Source organism: Pinus tabuliformis, chromosome J, assembly GCF_031772625.1.
Source record: "Pinus tabuliformis cultivar Carrire ecotype Pingquan chromosome J, CPIR1, whole genome shotgun sequence".
In the NCBI taxonomy this organism is placed as follows: Eukaryota; Viridiplantae; Streptophyta; class Pinopsida; order Pinales; family Pinaceae; genus Pinus; species Pinus tabuliformis.
In genome coordinates this window covers 821425398-821437215 of record NC_142295.1, presented here as the reverse complement: position 1 = coordinate 821437215, position 11818 = coordinate 821425398, and the positions used below count along the sequence as shown (strand labels likewise).

At 34.9% G+C, this 11818-nt stretch overlaps 1 pseudogene; it reads right to left on the bottom strand.

Moving 5' to 3' along the window:
- Window positions 1-4675: 4675 nt before the first annotated feature.
- LOC149229225 (dirigent protein 2-like) lies at window positions 4676-9831 on the bottom strand (annotated as a pseudogene).
- Window positions 9832-11818: the final 1987 nt, after the last annotated feature.

The window sequence follows — 11818 nt, the reverse complement described above, 5'->3', positions numbered from 1 at the left end:
AATACTAAAAGCATAAAAAAACCAAAGGATTAATATTGTAAACCCAAGGTATATAATCCCTAAGATAAATATCATAAACCCTAAAACAAGCATGGTTGATCATGTTGACCATGATTGATGTTCATATTGAGACAATATTTTTCAGAATGTTGCATTGGACCATGGTTGACCGCGATTTCATATAAAGAGAATCCTTGTCACAACATGATGTTGGAGCATGGTTGAACATGGTTGATTTTCATATTGACAATCTGTGTCAGAGTGCGACGTTGGACCATGGTTAACCATAGTTGGCCATGGATGACCATGGTTGTGACAATGTGACGTTGTACTATGAGACAATCTTTGGGACAATGCTATTGGACCATGGTTCAACGTGAATGACAATGCTTGGCGGTGGTTGATTTTCATATCGAGACAACCTTTGTCACAATGTACCATTGGGCCATGGTTGACCATGATTGACCATGATTATAAACCTAATGGATTTATATTAAATCCTAGGATTAATATTATAAACCATATGAATAATATTATACGCTAGGAATATGGACCCTTAGATTAATAAACCCAATGGATTAATATTATAAACCCTAGTGACTAATAAACAAAAGGAATTAATACTAAAAACTGAGAGGATTATAGACCCAAGTGAGTAATATCAAATATAAGGGCATAATATTATATACCCTAGGTATATAAACCCTAAGATAAATATTATAAACCACAAAATAAACATGGTCAACCATTGTTGACTATGGTTGATTTTCATATTGACACAATCTTTGTCACAATGCGACGTTCGACCATGGTTATCTGTGATTTATTTTCATATTGAGACAATCTTTGTTAGAATGCAACATTAGACTATGGTTGACCATGGTTGATTTTCATATTGAGACAATATTTGTCACAATTGACGTTGGACCATGGTTGACCATGGATGGCCATTGTTGTTGGACCAAGAGACAATCTTCGTTACAATGTGACCATGATTATTGACCATGGTTGACCATGATTGACCATGGTTGACCATGGTCGACAATGGTTGACCATGGTTTCATACCGTGACAATCTTTGTCACAATGTGACGTTGGACCATAGTTAACCATGATGGACCATATGTGACATTAGAGCATGGTTGATAATGGTTGACGATGGTTGATTTCGATATTGAGACAATTTTTGTCACAATGTGACATTTAACCATGGTTGATCATGCCTGATTTTCATATTTACCATGTTTTATGATGATTGATTTTCATTTTGAGACAATCTTTGCCACAACGTAACATTTGACCATGGTTGAACATGATTGGTTATGATTGAATATGGTTAGCAATGATTGATTTCCATATTGAGACAATCATTGTTATAATGTGACATTGGACCATGGTTCACCGTGAATGAAAATGCTTGGCGATGGTTGATTTTCATATCGTGACAACCTTTGTCACAATGTGCCATTGGGCCATGGTTGACCACGATTGACCATGATGATAAACCCAATGGATTTATATTAAATCCTAGGATTAATATTATAAACCATATGAATAATAGTATACCCTAGGAATATGGACACTTAGATTAATAAACCCAAGGGATTAATATTATAAACCCTAGTGACTAATAAACAAAAGGAATTAATACTAAAAAATGAGAGGATTATAAACCCAAGGGAATAATATCAAATCTAAGGGCATAATATTATATACCCTAGGTATATAAACCCTAAGATAAATATTATAAACCACAAAATAAACATGGTCTACCATTGTTGACTATGGTTGATTTTCATATTGAGAAAATCTTTCTCGCAATGCGACGTTCGACCATGGTTGTCCATGATTTATTTTCATATTGAGACAATCTTTGTCAGAATGCAACATTAGACTATGGTTGGCCATGGTTTATTTTCATATCGAAACAATATTTGTCACAATTGACATTGGACCATGGTTGACCATGGATTACCATTGTTGTTGGATGAAGAGACAAGCTTCGTTACAATGTGACCATGATTATTGACCATGGTTGACCATGATGGATCAGAGTTGATTTTCATATTGATAAAATATTTTTCATAATGAGACGTTGGACCATGGTTGACCATGATTGACCATGGTTGACCATGGTCGACAATGGTTGACCATGGTTTATTTTCATATTGTGACAATCTTTGTCACAATGTGACGTTGGACCATAGTTGACCATGATTGATTTTCATATTGAGACAATCTTTTTCACAATGTGATGTTTGAATGAATATTATAAACCCTAAAATAAACATGGTTGGCCATCATTGACCATGGTTGATTTTCATATTGACATAAATATTAATAATACTAAAAGTAATATTAATATTCACATTCATATTAATTAATATTATTATTAAAATTAAAATTAATATTAATATTAATAAATAATATTAAAACTTTATATTAAAATTTTATACATATTTAATGTTATTAATGTTAATGATATTCGTAACAACAATATTTATTAGTATTAATTTAATATTATTAATAAATAAAAAAAACACAAAATTAAAATAATTTAAAATAGTTTATAGTTAATGTTGTTAATGTGAATTATATTAATACTAAAATGTATTAATTAATATTAATATGAAAAAAATAATATAATAATAAGAATAAGAAAAGAAGAATATTGTAAATTAAAACTTATTAATGGTATTTTTAATACCAAATGTTTTTAATATTTTTGATAAATATTAATATTAATATTAGTTATAATATAAATGTTATTAATATCAATAATTAACATCAAAATTAATATTTATAAATATTAACATTATTAAAAGTAATATTCATATACATATTAATTAATACTAATAATAATGAATATTGAAATTAATATGTTATTAATCACTTAATATAAATAAACCAAGCATTAAGGGGTAATTGTAAATTGTGGTTGTTTAAATAAGTTTTGAAACATAATTTTACATGTTTAAATTGTAAATTGGTTTAACATGATTAATTTTTACCATTTTAAATATTTTATGTATTTGCATTGTTATTTTTTTTATATTTTTTAATTTTACAATTAAGTTTATATATTTGTAAGTTTTCATTAATGAATAGATTAAAACATAATAATATAAATTTAAAATGATTCATTTTATTATCTGGACTGTAGATCAAGTTTATATATCCATTTTCAATAAAAATGAAATCAAAGTAACTACAAATTTATTGAAAGATCCAAGCTATTAATCCATTACATGTTTATTACAAGTTTATAAGCATCTTATTTTCTTAGTATTTTAATTTAAAAATATGGAAATTGTATTAGCTAGATATAGTTTCTTCAACAAAAAAATATACATATTTAAACAATATATAAGTCTCAAACCCTCCAAACCTGCTCAACCTCACGATATAATCAAACTCTAATGAAGGCCAATGAATAAAAGTGGTAATGAAGGATCAATCAAATTGATATTTGGGGGTTTAGTATTTTTGAAAAGAAGGCTTCTTGAAATATAACATGCACGTTTGAAAACATGAATATTTCAACCTTTTTATATTATATTAATAGGATTTGTTAGGGAAGTTTCAAAACAACGATATTTCGAGTTCATTAAACCATGGATTTATTAATAAAAAATTAAAAAAATGTAAAGGTTTGTAATAATACTAATATTTATAATAGTTTATTAAAATTAATTATATAGGATTAATAAAAAAATATGTTATCCATAAGAAAAAAATATTTCAATATCTATAATAACATAATTTTATTTCAAGTTTGAGAAAAATTATATATATATATGTATTATTTAAAATTATTTTAATATCATCTTTTTATATATATATATATATATATATATATATATATATATTCCAATCCCAAACAATTAAAATCAAAATTATATATATATATATATATTATAGTGACATGACATTCTTATTGTGAATATAAAAAAAATGAAATAAACTTAAAAACATAAAAATAAACAATAAAACATTTAACAATCCAGTCATTAAACTGTTTAGGACAAGTCAAAAATAAGGCTAAAAATATATAAATTCTTTATTGTAATTTATATATAAAACCACGGAATTCTCGTGAGATAAAAAAAAAAAAAAAAAAAAAAAAAACTACAATTTAGAGAAAAAACTCTTATAAATCAATATTAACCCCAAAAATATCAATCTTTCAAAATACAAACAATATATAAATAATTTCCATCTTAAAAAAAATCTGTCCACAATCATATTAAAGGTTGATTGGCCCAAAACCAACTGTAATCAATAATGATTTTGAAGACTTAGTTTGATCTCCACAAAAATACAACTAAACCAAATTTTTTTTACCTATATTCTAAGTAATAATAAAAAATAATAAAATCCACTCTCACTTCTCAGGAACCTTACCACTAATGTTGCACACAATTATTTGTTTACAACTTATATATACTTTAAAGACCAATCAGATAACAAAGTGGAACCGTTAAAATGAATCTCAGTTCTATTAACGCCGGAAACGCACCAAAGTAGAAGTGTGGAAATGCTATCATTTTTCTTACAGTAGCACACAGACTGACACCAAACAAAACAGAGACAAAGTATCGCCGGGCCCTGCGGCCTCATTTATTTAAGGCACTAACAGAGACGTAAAAAGAGAGAAATAAAGAAGGTATGGAAAGTTAATCATAACTAATCAGCACAACAACATTCTCGCCAGAAGTGGATTCAGTGGTAGAAAATACATAGCCACGAGCATATCTGAACTGGCCTGTTCCTCCAACCACGACAAACTCACGCCGAGGCCGATCGAACTTCTCGATTCCTTGAATCTGTAGGGTGCTGCCGTTATACTCCATATTCAGGAAGGAGATCGTGAAAACCATTAAAAATTCCAACCCATTTGTATTAATGAAACTTCCTTGCGCCCGACCCAGAAAGTTGTCGCCGTGAGAGTCGGTGACTTGTGGGTGTTTGGTGATAGGGTCGCTCATTATTACTACGGTTCCAAATTTTCCCGGGTCAGAAGAAGATGTTGGACTATTAATTCCAACTGCAGGCAGTGTTTGCGGACGTGGACAGCGACGGCACAGTCAGTTGCCGACTCAGCCAGCACGCAGCAGGAAAAACAACTCAGCAAAACCGCCATGAGTTATCGGACCGCCTTTGGTCTTCAAGCGGTTTCCGTACACTCTCACCCGAGGCAATCAGTTTTGGACACGTGGTCCTTTGTACGTTTGCAAAACCACCCCTCCATCGGAACATAACGTTCGGTCATGTAAGGCCTCCCGAAATCGCCGTCAACCGTCCGATTGCAAGGATGGCTGTCCACCGTTGATCAAAGCCGAAGCTGCGTACAGGTCCGCAGAGTATGGACATTGCGTGAAGTTTCAGTTTGACCGCCGATTCTGTCAACAACGCTGACTAGATTAATTGACCGCCATGCTGAGAATTAAATGGCATTCATAAATGGTTGGTAAAACACTTAAGTTTTTACGGCATGTATTATTATTTGTTTTTAACATATATGAATATGTATACGTTGTGTTATGTTTTTTTTTGGTTAAGTTGACTTTCGTAAAGAACATTGAAGCTTGCACAACAGTGCAAGGGTGAATGAAAAATAACGAGTGAAACGAAAAAGGGCTCGTGTGGTAATGTTTTGTTTTATGTTTATTTGCATATGGGATGAATAAGATAATGTGCGGGAGTAGAAAAACGAGAGGAGATGCACAACAGTGCATAAGGAGTTGAGGGCGTTGTTCATTGCATACATATGGGCAATGAAACGCACAGAAAGTGCGGATCAAAAAAAGGGAAACCATGGCAAGTTCAAGGAAGAAAGCCTCCAATCCTCCTAAGATTGTGTCTCCCTCTTCTACTAAAATAGAAGACAATCTATTTGAGAGCATTCTATTTGAGGCTCCAAGCTTCAATGGGAACTTTGATATATGGGAAATAAAAATGAGGACTTTTTTAAAGTCTGAAGGGATTGAAATTTGGGAATCAGTGATTGATGATAGCAAGATGGATAGAGAATCCAAGGAGTACAATGCAAAAGCAACAAAGACTATCTTTGATGGACTACCTGATTCTGTAAAGAAGAATCTAGGAAAATATTCATCAGCAAAGGATATATGGGACAGACTTCATGACCTTCACGCAAAGGGAGCACTAACCATGACCATCAGTCAAGAAGGAAATTCTGAACCCATCATAGACACTGAAAGTGAGAAGGTTGACCTCATCAAGCTTCAAGTAAAAAAAAGGGATGAAAAGCTTGCCAAGCTTAAGAAGGAACTTGATCAAAGCAAAAGGAAGCATCATGAAGGAGTCATATCAATGACAAATCAGTTGAATAAAGCAATGAAGCAGGAAGATGCCTTGTCAAGACAACTTGAACAAAGGCACAAGAGAGTGAACAAACTATAGAAGAGATTGGACAGTGCAAGGTAGAGGTCTCCTCCCTTAAGTTTGAATTACAAGAAGCCAGGAAGCAGGCACAAGGAGCTGAAAAGAAAATGGAGAGCAGTCAAGCAAAGAATGAAGAAATCTCCAAAATGAAGTTAGATATCGTCTCCCTTAAAATAATAGCAGCTGAAGCTACTCATAGCAAGGAAGAAACTGAGGAACAACTTACAAAGAAGAATAATGAGTGTGAAAGATTGGAAGAAGAGATTGTCCTCCTCAGAAAAGAGGTTGAAGGGATGAAAAAAATCATGAAGAGCTCTCAAGCCTTGGATGACATGCTCAACTATCACAGATGTCCATTTGATAAATCAGGACTCGGGTATGTAGGTGAACCCTCAAACAAGAATGAAAATGCTTTAAGCAAAGGAGATGTGAAGAAGGCAGAAAGAAATTATGATGCTCCTAGTTCCAGGAAAGGCAAGGAGAAAAATCAAGGCTACAATAGAAGAAATCCTACTCCAAGCAGAAAACCAGCTCCAAGAAGAAATGTTAATGATGTCAAAGAGGCAAGAGGCAATGGTTATCATCAAAATATCTCATGGCAGAAAAGCTTCAGAAGTACATCAAGGAAACCTCCATCTCCCAGGTACCAAAGTTCATTTTTTGGTTATTGTTATTCTTTCTCAAACTTTGGTCATATGGCAAAACACTGTAGAGCATTTCATAGAGATAGATGTTATGGTCTTCGACAACCTTCAAGAAACAATTTTACAGGAAGAAATCATGAAATCTTATTCATGAACAATGTAGAATGTTTCAAGTGCCATAACATTGGGCATATGACACGTGATTGTAACTTAACATGGGCTCTTACACAAGCTAGACCCATGCAAAAGAAGAAAGTTACACAAGTATGGAGAAGGAAGGAAATACAGTCTGAAAGCCCCTTGAGCTCCCCAGTCGATCTAAGTTTCTTTTGAGAAAACTTTGCTGAAAGAAGACAATGCATACAGTTAAGGGGAGCCTGTAATTATTGATCATTATTGCTGAACTGTATTAACAGTCATTCTTTGATGAAGATCTTGTTATAGGGGAGAGATATGGAATTAAATCTGCCATAAGAGCAGAGAAGAAAAGGTTGCAGGATAACATGGAGATGCAAAGATTGGAAATCTTGACGGAGCGCCTGAGCACAGCAGTGAAAGCGATGAAAGGAAAGCTGATATGAATAGGCAGAAAAGCTTTGAATTTTTATGAAGTGTTTGGGTATGACTAAACGCCCAGCGGTTGAAATTAAAGGGGAGTGTTGGAATATTAATTCCAACTGCAGGCAGTGTTTGCGGACACGGACGTGGACATCGATGGCACAGTCAGTTGCCGACTCAGCCAGCACGCAGCAGGAAAAACAGCTCAGCAAAACCGCCGTGAGTTATCGGACCGCCTTTGGTCTGCAAGCGGTTTCCGTACACTCTCACCCGACGCAATCAGTTTTGGACGCGTGGTCCTCTGTACGTTTGCAAAACCACCCCTCCATCGGAACATAACGTTCGGTCATGTAAGGCCTCCCAAAATCGCCGTCAACCATCCGATTGCAAGGATGGCTGTCCACCGTTGATCAAAGCCGAAGCTGCGTACAGGTCTGCAGGGTATGGACATTGCGTGAAGTTTCAGTTTGACCGCCGGTTTTGTCAACAAGGCCGACTAAATTAATTGACCGCCATGCTGAGAATTAAATGGCATTCATAGATGGTTGGTAAAACACTTAAGTTTTTACGGCATGTATTATTATTTGTTTTTAACATATATGAATATGTATACGCCGTGTTATGTTTTTTTAAGTCGACTTTCGTAAAAAACATTGAGGCTTGCACAACATTGCAAGGGTGAATGAAAAATAACGAGTGAAACGAAAAAGGGCTCGTGTGGTAATGTTTTGTTTTATGTTTATTTGCACATGGGATGAATGAGATAATGTGCGGGAGCAGAAAAACGAGAGGAGATGCACAGCAGTGCATAAGGAGTTGAGGGCGTTGTTCATTGCATACGTATGGGCAATGAAACGCACAGCAAGTGCGGATCAAGAAAAAGGAAACCATAGCAGAGTGTGAGTATTTTTTTATGGTTGAATGAAAATGGGGACAACACGCAGCAGCGTAGGTAATGTCTAGTCCAGTTTTTTTTTTATATTGTATTGGTAATGAAATGGTGGAAAATGCACAGCTCGTGCAAACAAAAATTGAACAGAGTCTATGGTTATTGATGATGCACAACAGTGCATAAGAAATGGGTTGCTCATTGTAATGTAAGGTGTGTTGACCATTCTGAAATGAAGCAGTAGAACGCACAACAGTGCGATCATAGAAGAACAGGGGGAGCATTGTAATAAAAAAAATGGAAGCACACATTGCAGCGCGCAGGTGAAACACACACAGCAGTGTGAACGTAAGGGTTGTTTTTGTTGAGTGAAAACAAAAGAATATATATATACACAGCAGTCCGTATGGTATGTATATGTTGATTTTTGCATATGTAAATTTTTTTGTTGGGTGAAAAACAACAATGGAATGCACAACAGTGTAAAGGAATTTTTATTGTTGAAAGTAAAATGTGAAAAAAACTGTTTTTACAGCAGTATATGAAAAAGGGTTTTACAGCAGCGAATCGTAAATGAGATTTTGACACACAGCGGTGTAAAATCTCAGGAGGAGACAAAGTAATATTTTGTTGATTGAAATGTTTTCTTGGTGGATCCCTCTGTTAAAGAGGAAGGTGCTTTTCGGCACAGTCTCTTGGTGAATCCCTCTGTCAAGAGGAAGATGCTTTTTAGCATAGACTGGTGAATCCCTCTGTCAAGAGGAAGATGCTCTTCAGCATAATCTCTGGTGAATCCCTCTATGTGAGGAAGACTCTTTTGTTGTTTGTGGAACTGCATCTGAAGCAGTGTTGGTGAATCCCTCTATGTGAGGAAGACCTTTGTGTAACAGCAGTTTTGTAATCCCTCTGTTAAGAGGAAGACCTTTTTTTTGTAACAGGCAGTCATATTGATGAATGCAAAGTTTTTTTTGGTGTGAAAAAATTTCTGTTCTCAGAAAACAAGTTAGCTTCCCTGTGCAAAAGATCCTGTGGCAAAAAAACAGAGCATTGTCTCTGTGTTCAGTTATTTTGTTTTTGGGATTTTACCAGAAAAATCCCCAACAGTGGTATCAGAGCATTGTTCTGCTCTGTTGAATTTTGTTTGGAATCATCAGAAATTCCCAACAGAAGAGCTATTCAATCCTGCAACTGGGGTCGAGGTCACGTTGCCTCCCGCCAAATTATCGTGTATGTAGAACACAATATTCGTCCCTATTATCCTCACAGCGGCCTACACGAAGATGATGACGATGGTGGCCGTGGCCATTACCTGGAACAAAACCCTGGAACCCATCGAACTCTACTGGAAGCTCTTACGAATATTGATCGGATAGCACGGTCTGTATTTGTGTAAAGAAAGATTATATGGCTAATGACTAAATAGCTAGCAAACAGAAGAAACGACAATTTCCAAATTCTAAATTGAAGATGATCTCTGTGACAGGGTACCTGGACCTGTCGGTGCAATAATCATATATCACATGATCCTTCTCACCCACTCGTATCTCTCTGTTTTTGAAGGACTGAGCTGTCTATAAGCCAGACCTTCCCACCAGTTCTCAGGGTTCGAAGCACACAATTTATTAAGAGGCACTGCTCATCCTTCACTGTTGAAACCGCTATAATATGCAGAGAAGGGTGCTTTGCTCCAGTCGATCTTCTCCAACCCTCGTCTTGTAGCCCAGTCATCGGCTTCCCACAGAGTTGAATAGATTCCCAATGGCTGAGACTTACGACAAAGACCTGATTTTTTTTTTCTGCAAATTCAACCGCTGCCCCTTCTAATTCGACGGAGCATATCTACCGCATAGCGCAGTGTTGGAGAGATTTAGCCATATTAAACTGTCGGTCGTGCCTGAATCCTGCCCTGTTACAAGTATCCGCATGCCCAAATGGACCTATTGGGTCTTAGTTCGTATCCATTAATTGCTATTCGCGTTTTGATTAGTGTTACCGGTCGTGTAATTGTTAAATTAATGGAGAAAACACTTGGCAAACTGTTGAATAGCCTTACGTTTCAGAATACGAAGAGGTATAAGATGCACGTTTCACAAACCTGAGGAAAACCGTCGCTCGGTTGTTCATCTTTGATCCCGGCGTCGTTGGGTTAATGTAACCAAATGAAATGATCATGCGAATAGGCCTACGTTTCACAATACAAAGAGCTATAAGATGCACGTTTCACAAACCTGAGGAAAACCGTCGCTTGGTTGTTCATCTTTGACGCACGCGTGGTTAAGTTAATGTAATGAGAGGATCATGATGTGTTCATTATTTATTTTTTTAAATTTTTCATTATTTATTTTCTTAAATTTTATTGGTTCTAATCCTTATATGTGTCTATAATTTGTCCTAATCCTTATATATGTCCATAAATAATAAGCACAATAAATTTTTAATCATACTTTGTAAAAAATTAATTTAAATATGGTTTAAGTATGTGTTTTAGATATGCAAAAAAGTTACTGTAGTGAATTTCATTCATTGATTTAGTCACAACTACAAGAATATATTGGCATCTTTCAATTCATTCTATAGATAAAAACATTAATTAAAAAAATGATTAAAAAAAAAACAATAATAAATGTTTATTTCTCACCAAACATGATTCATTTCCAAATCTGTTGATGTGCACATGTGCGCAGATCTATTGTGGACAATTTTTCATGAAAGCGGTCGAGATTGGCCTATGTTTCTAGGGTTCATTTTGGTCAAGCTTTCAAAGGTCGCTTCCCAAATAAACAACTCATAAACCGAAAGGTCAAATAAACAACAGAGGAAAATATCTATGTTCAAAGATGCTCGTAGTTCATCACAACGCGTTTTCCTGTTGACGGCGTGGTTCGATCATTGTAACTTCATCTCTTTCACAGCGACTTTGGACAAAGTCTTGAACAGATCCATCGTTTCTGACTATAGAAAACGCATAGAACAGATCTGATAAGGCCGTTATTGTCTTTCAGCCCTGGGTATATCGAGGAGTTATTGGTTGTTGGGCTTGCTCACAATCAGAAAATATACCATGATGAGTAGAATCTATGGTGCCGATAGTGAACGGGATAGATCAAGATTGAAATGAATGGAAGGCCGACTGTAACAGATTGACTAAGGAAAGAATGGAATGATTGAGGACGACAGGAAGTTATTCGATTTAATTTAAATATGAAGGATCAAAATGTACAATATAAAGTTTTGAAAGACTAAGACTATTTTGAATAAGATAAAGTTTTGAAAGACTATTTTGAATAAGATTGGGTGGAGCTTAAATCGTTACCATGCAA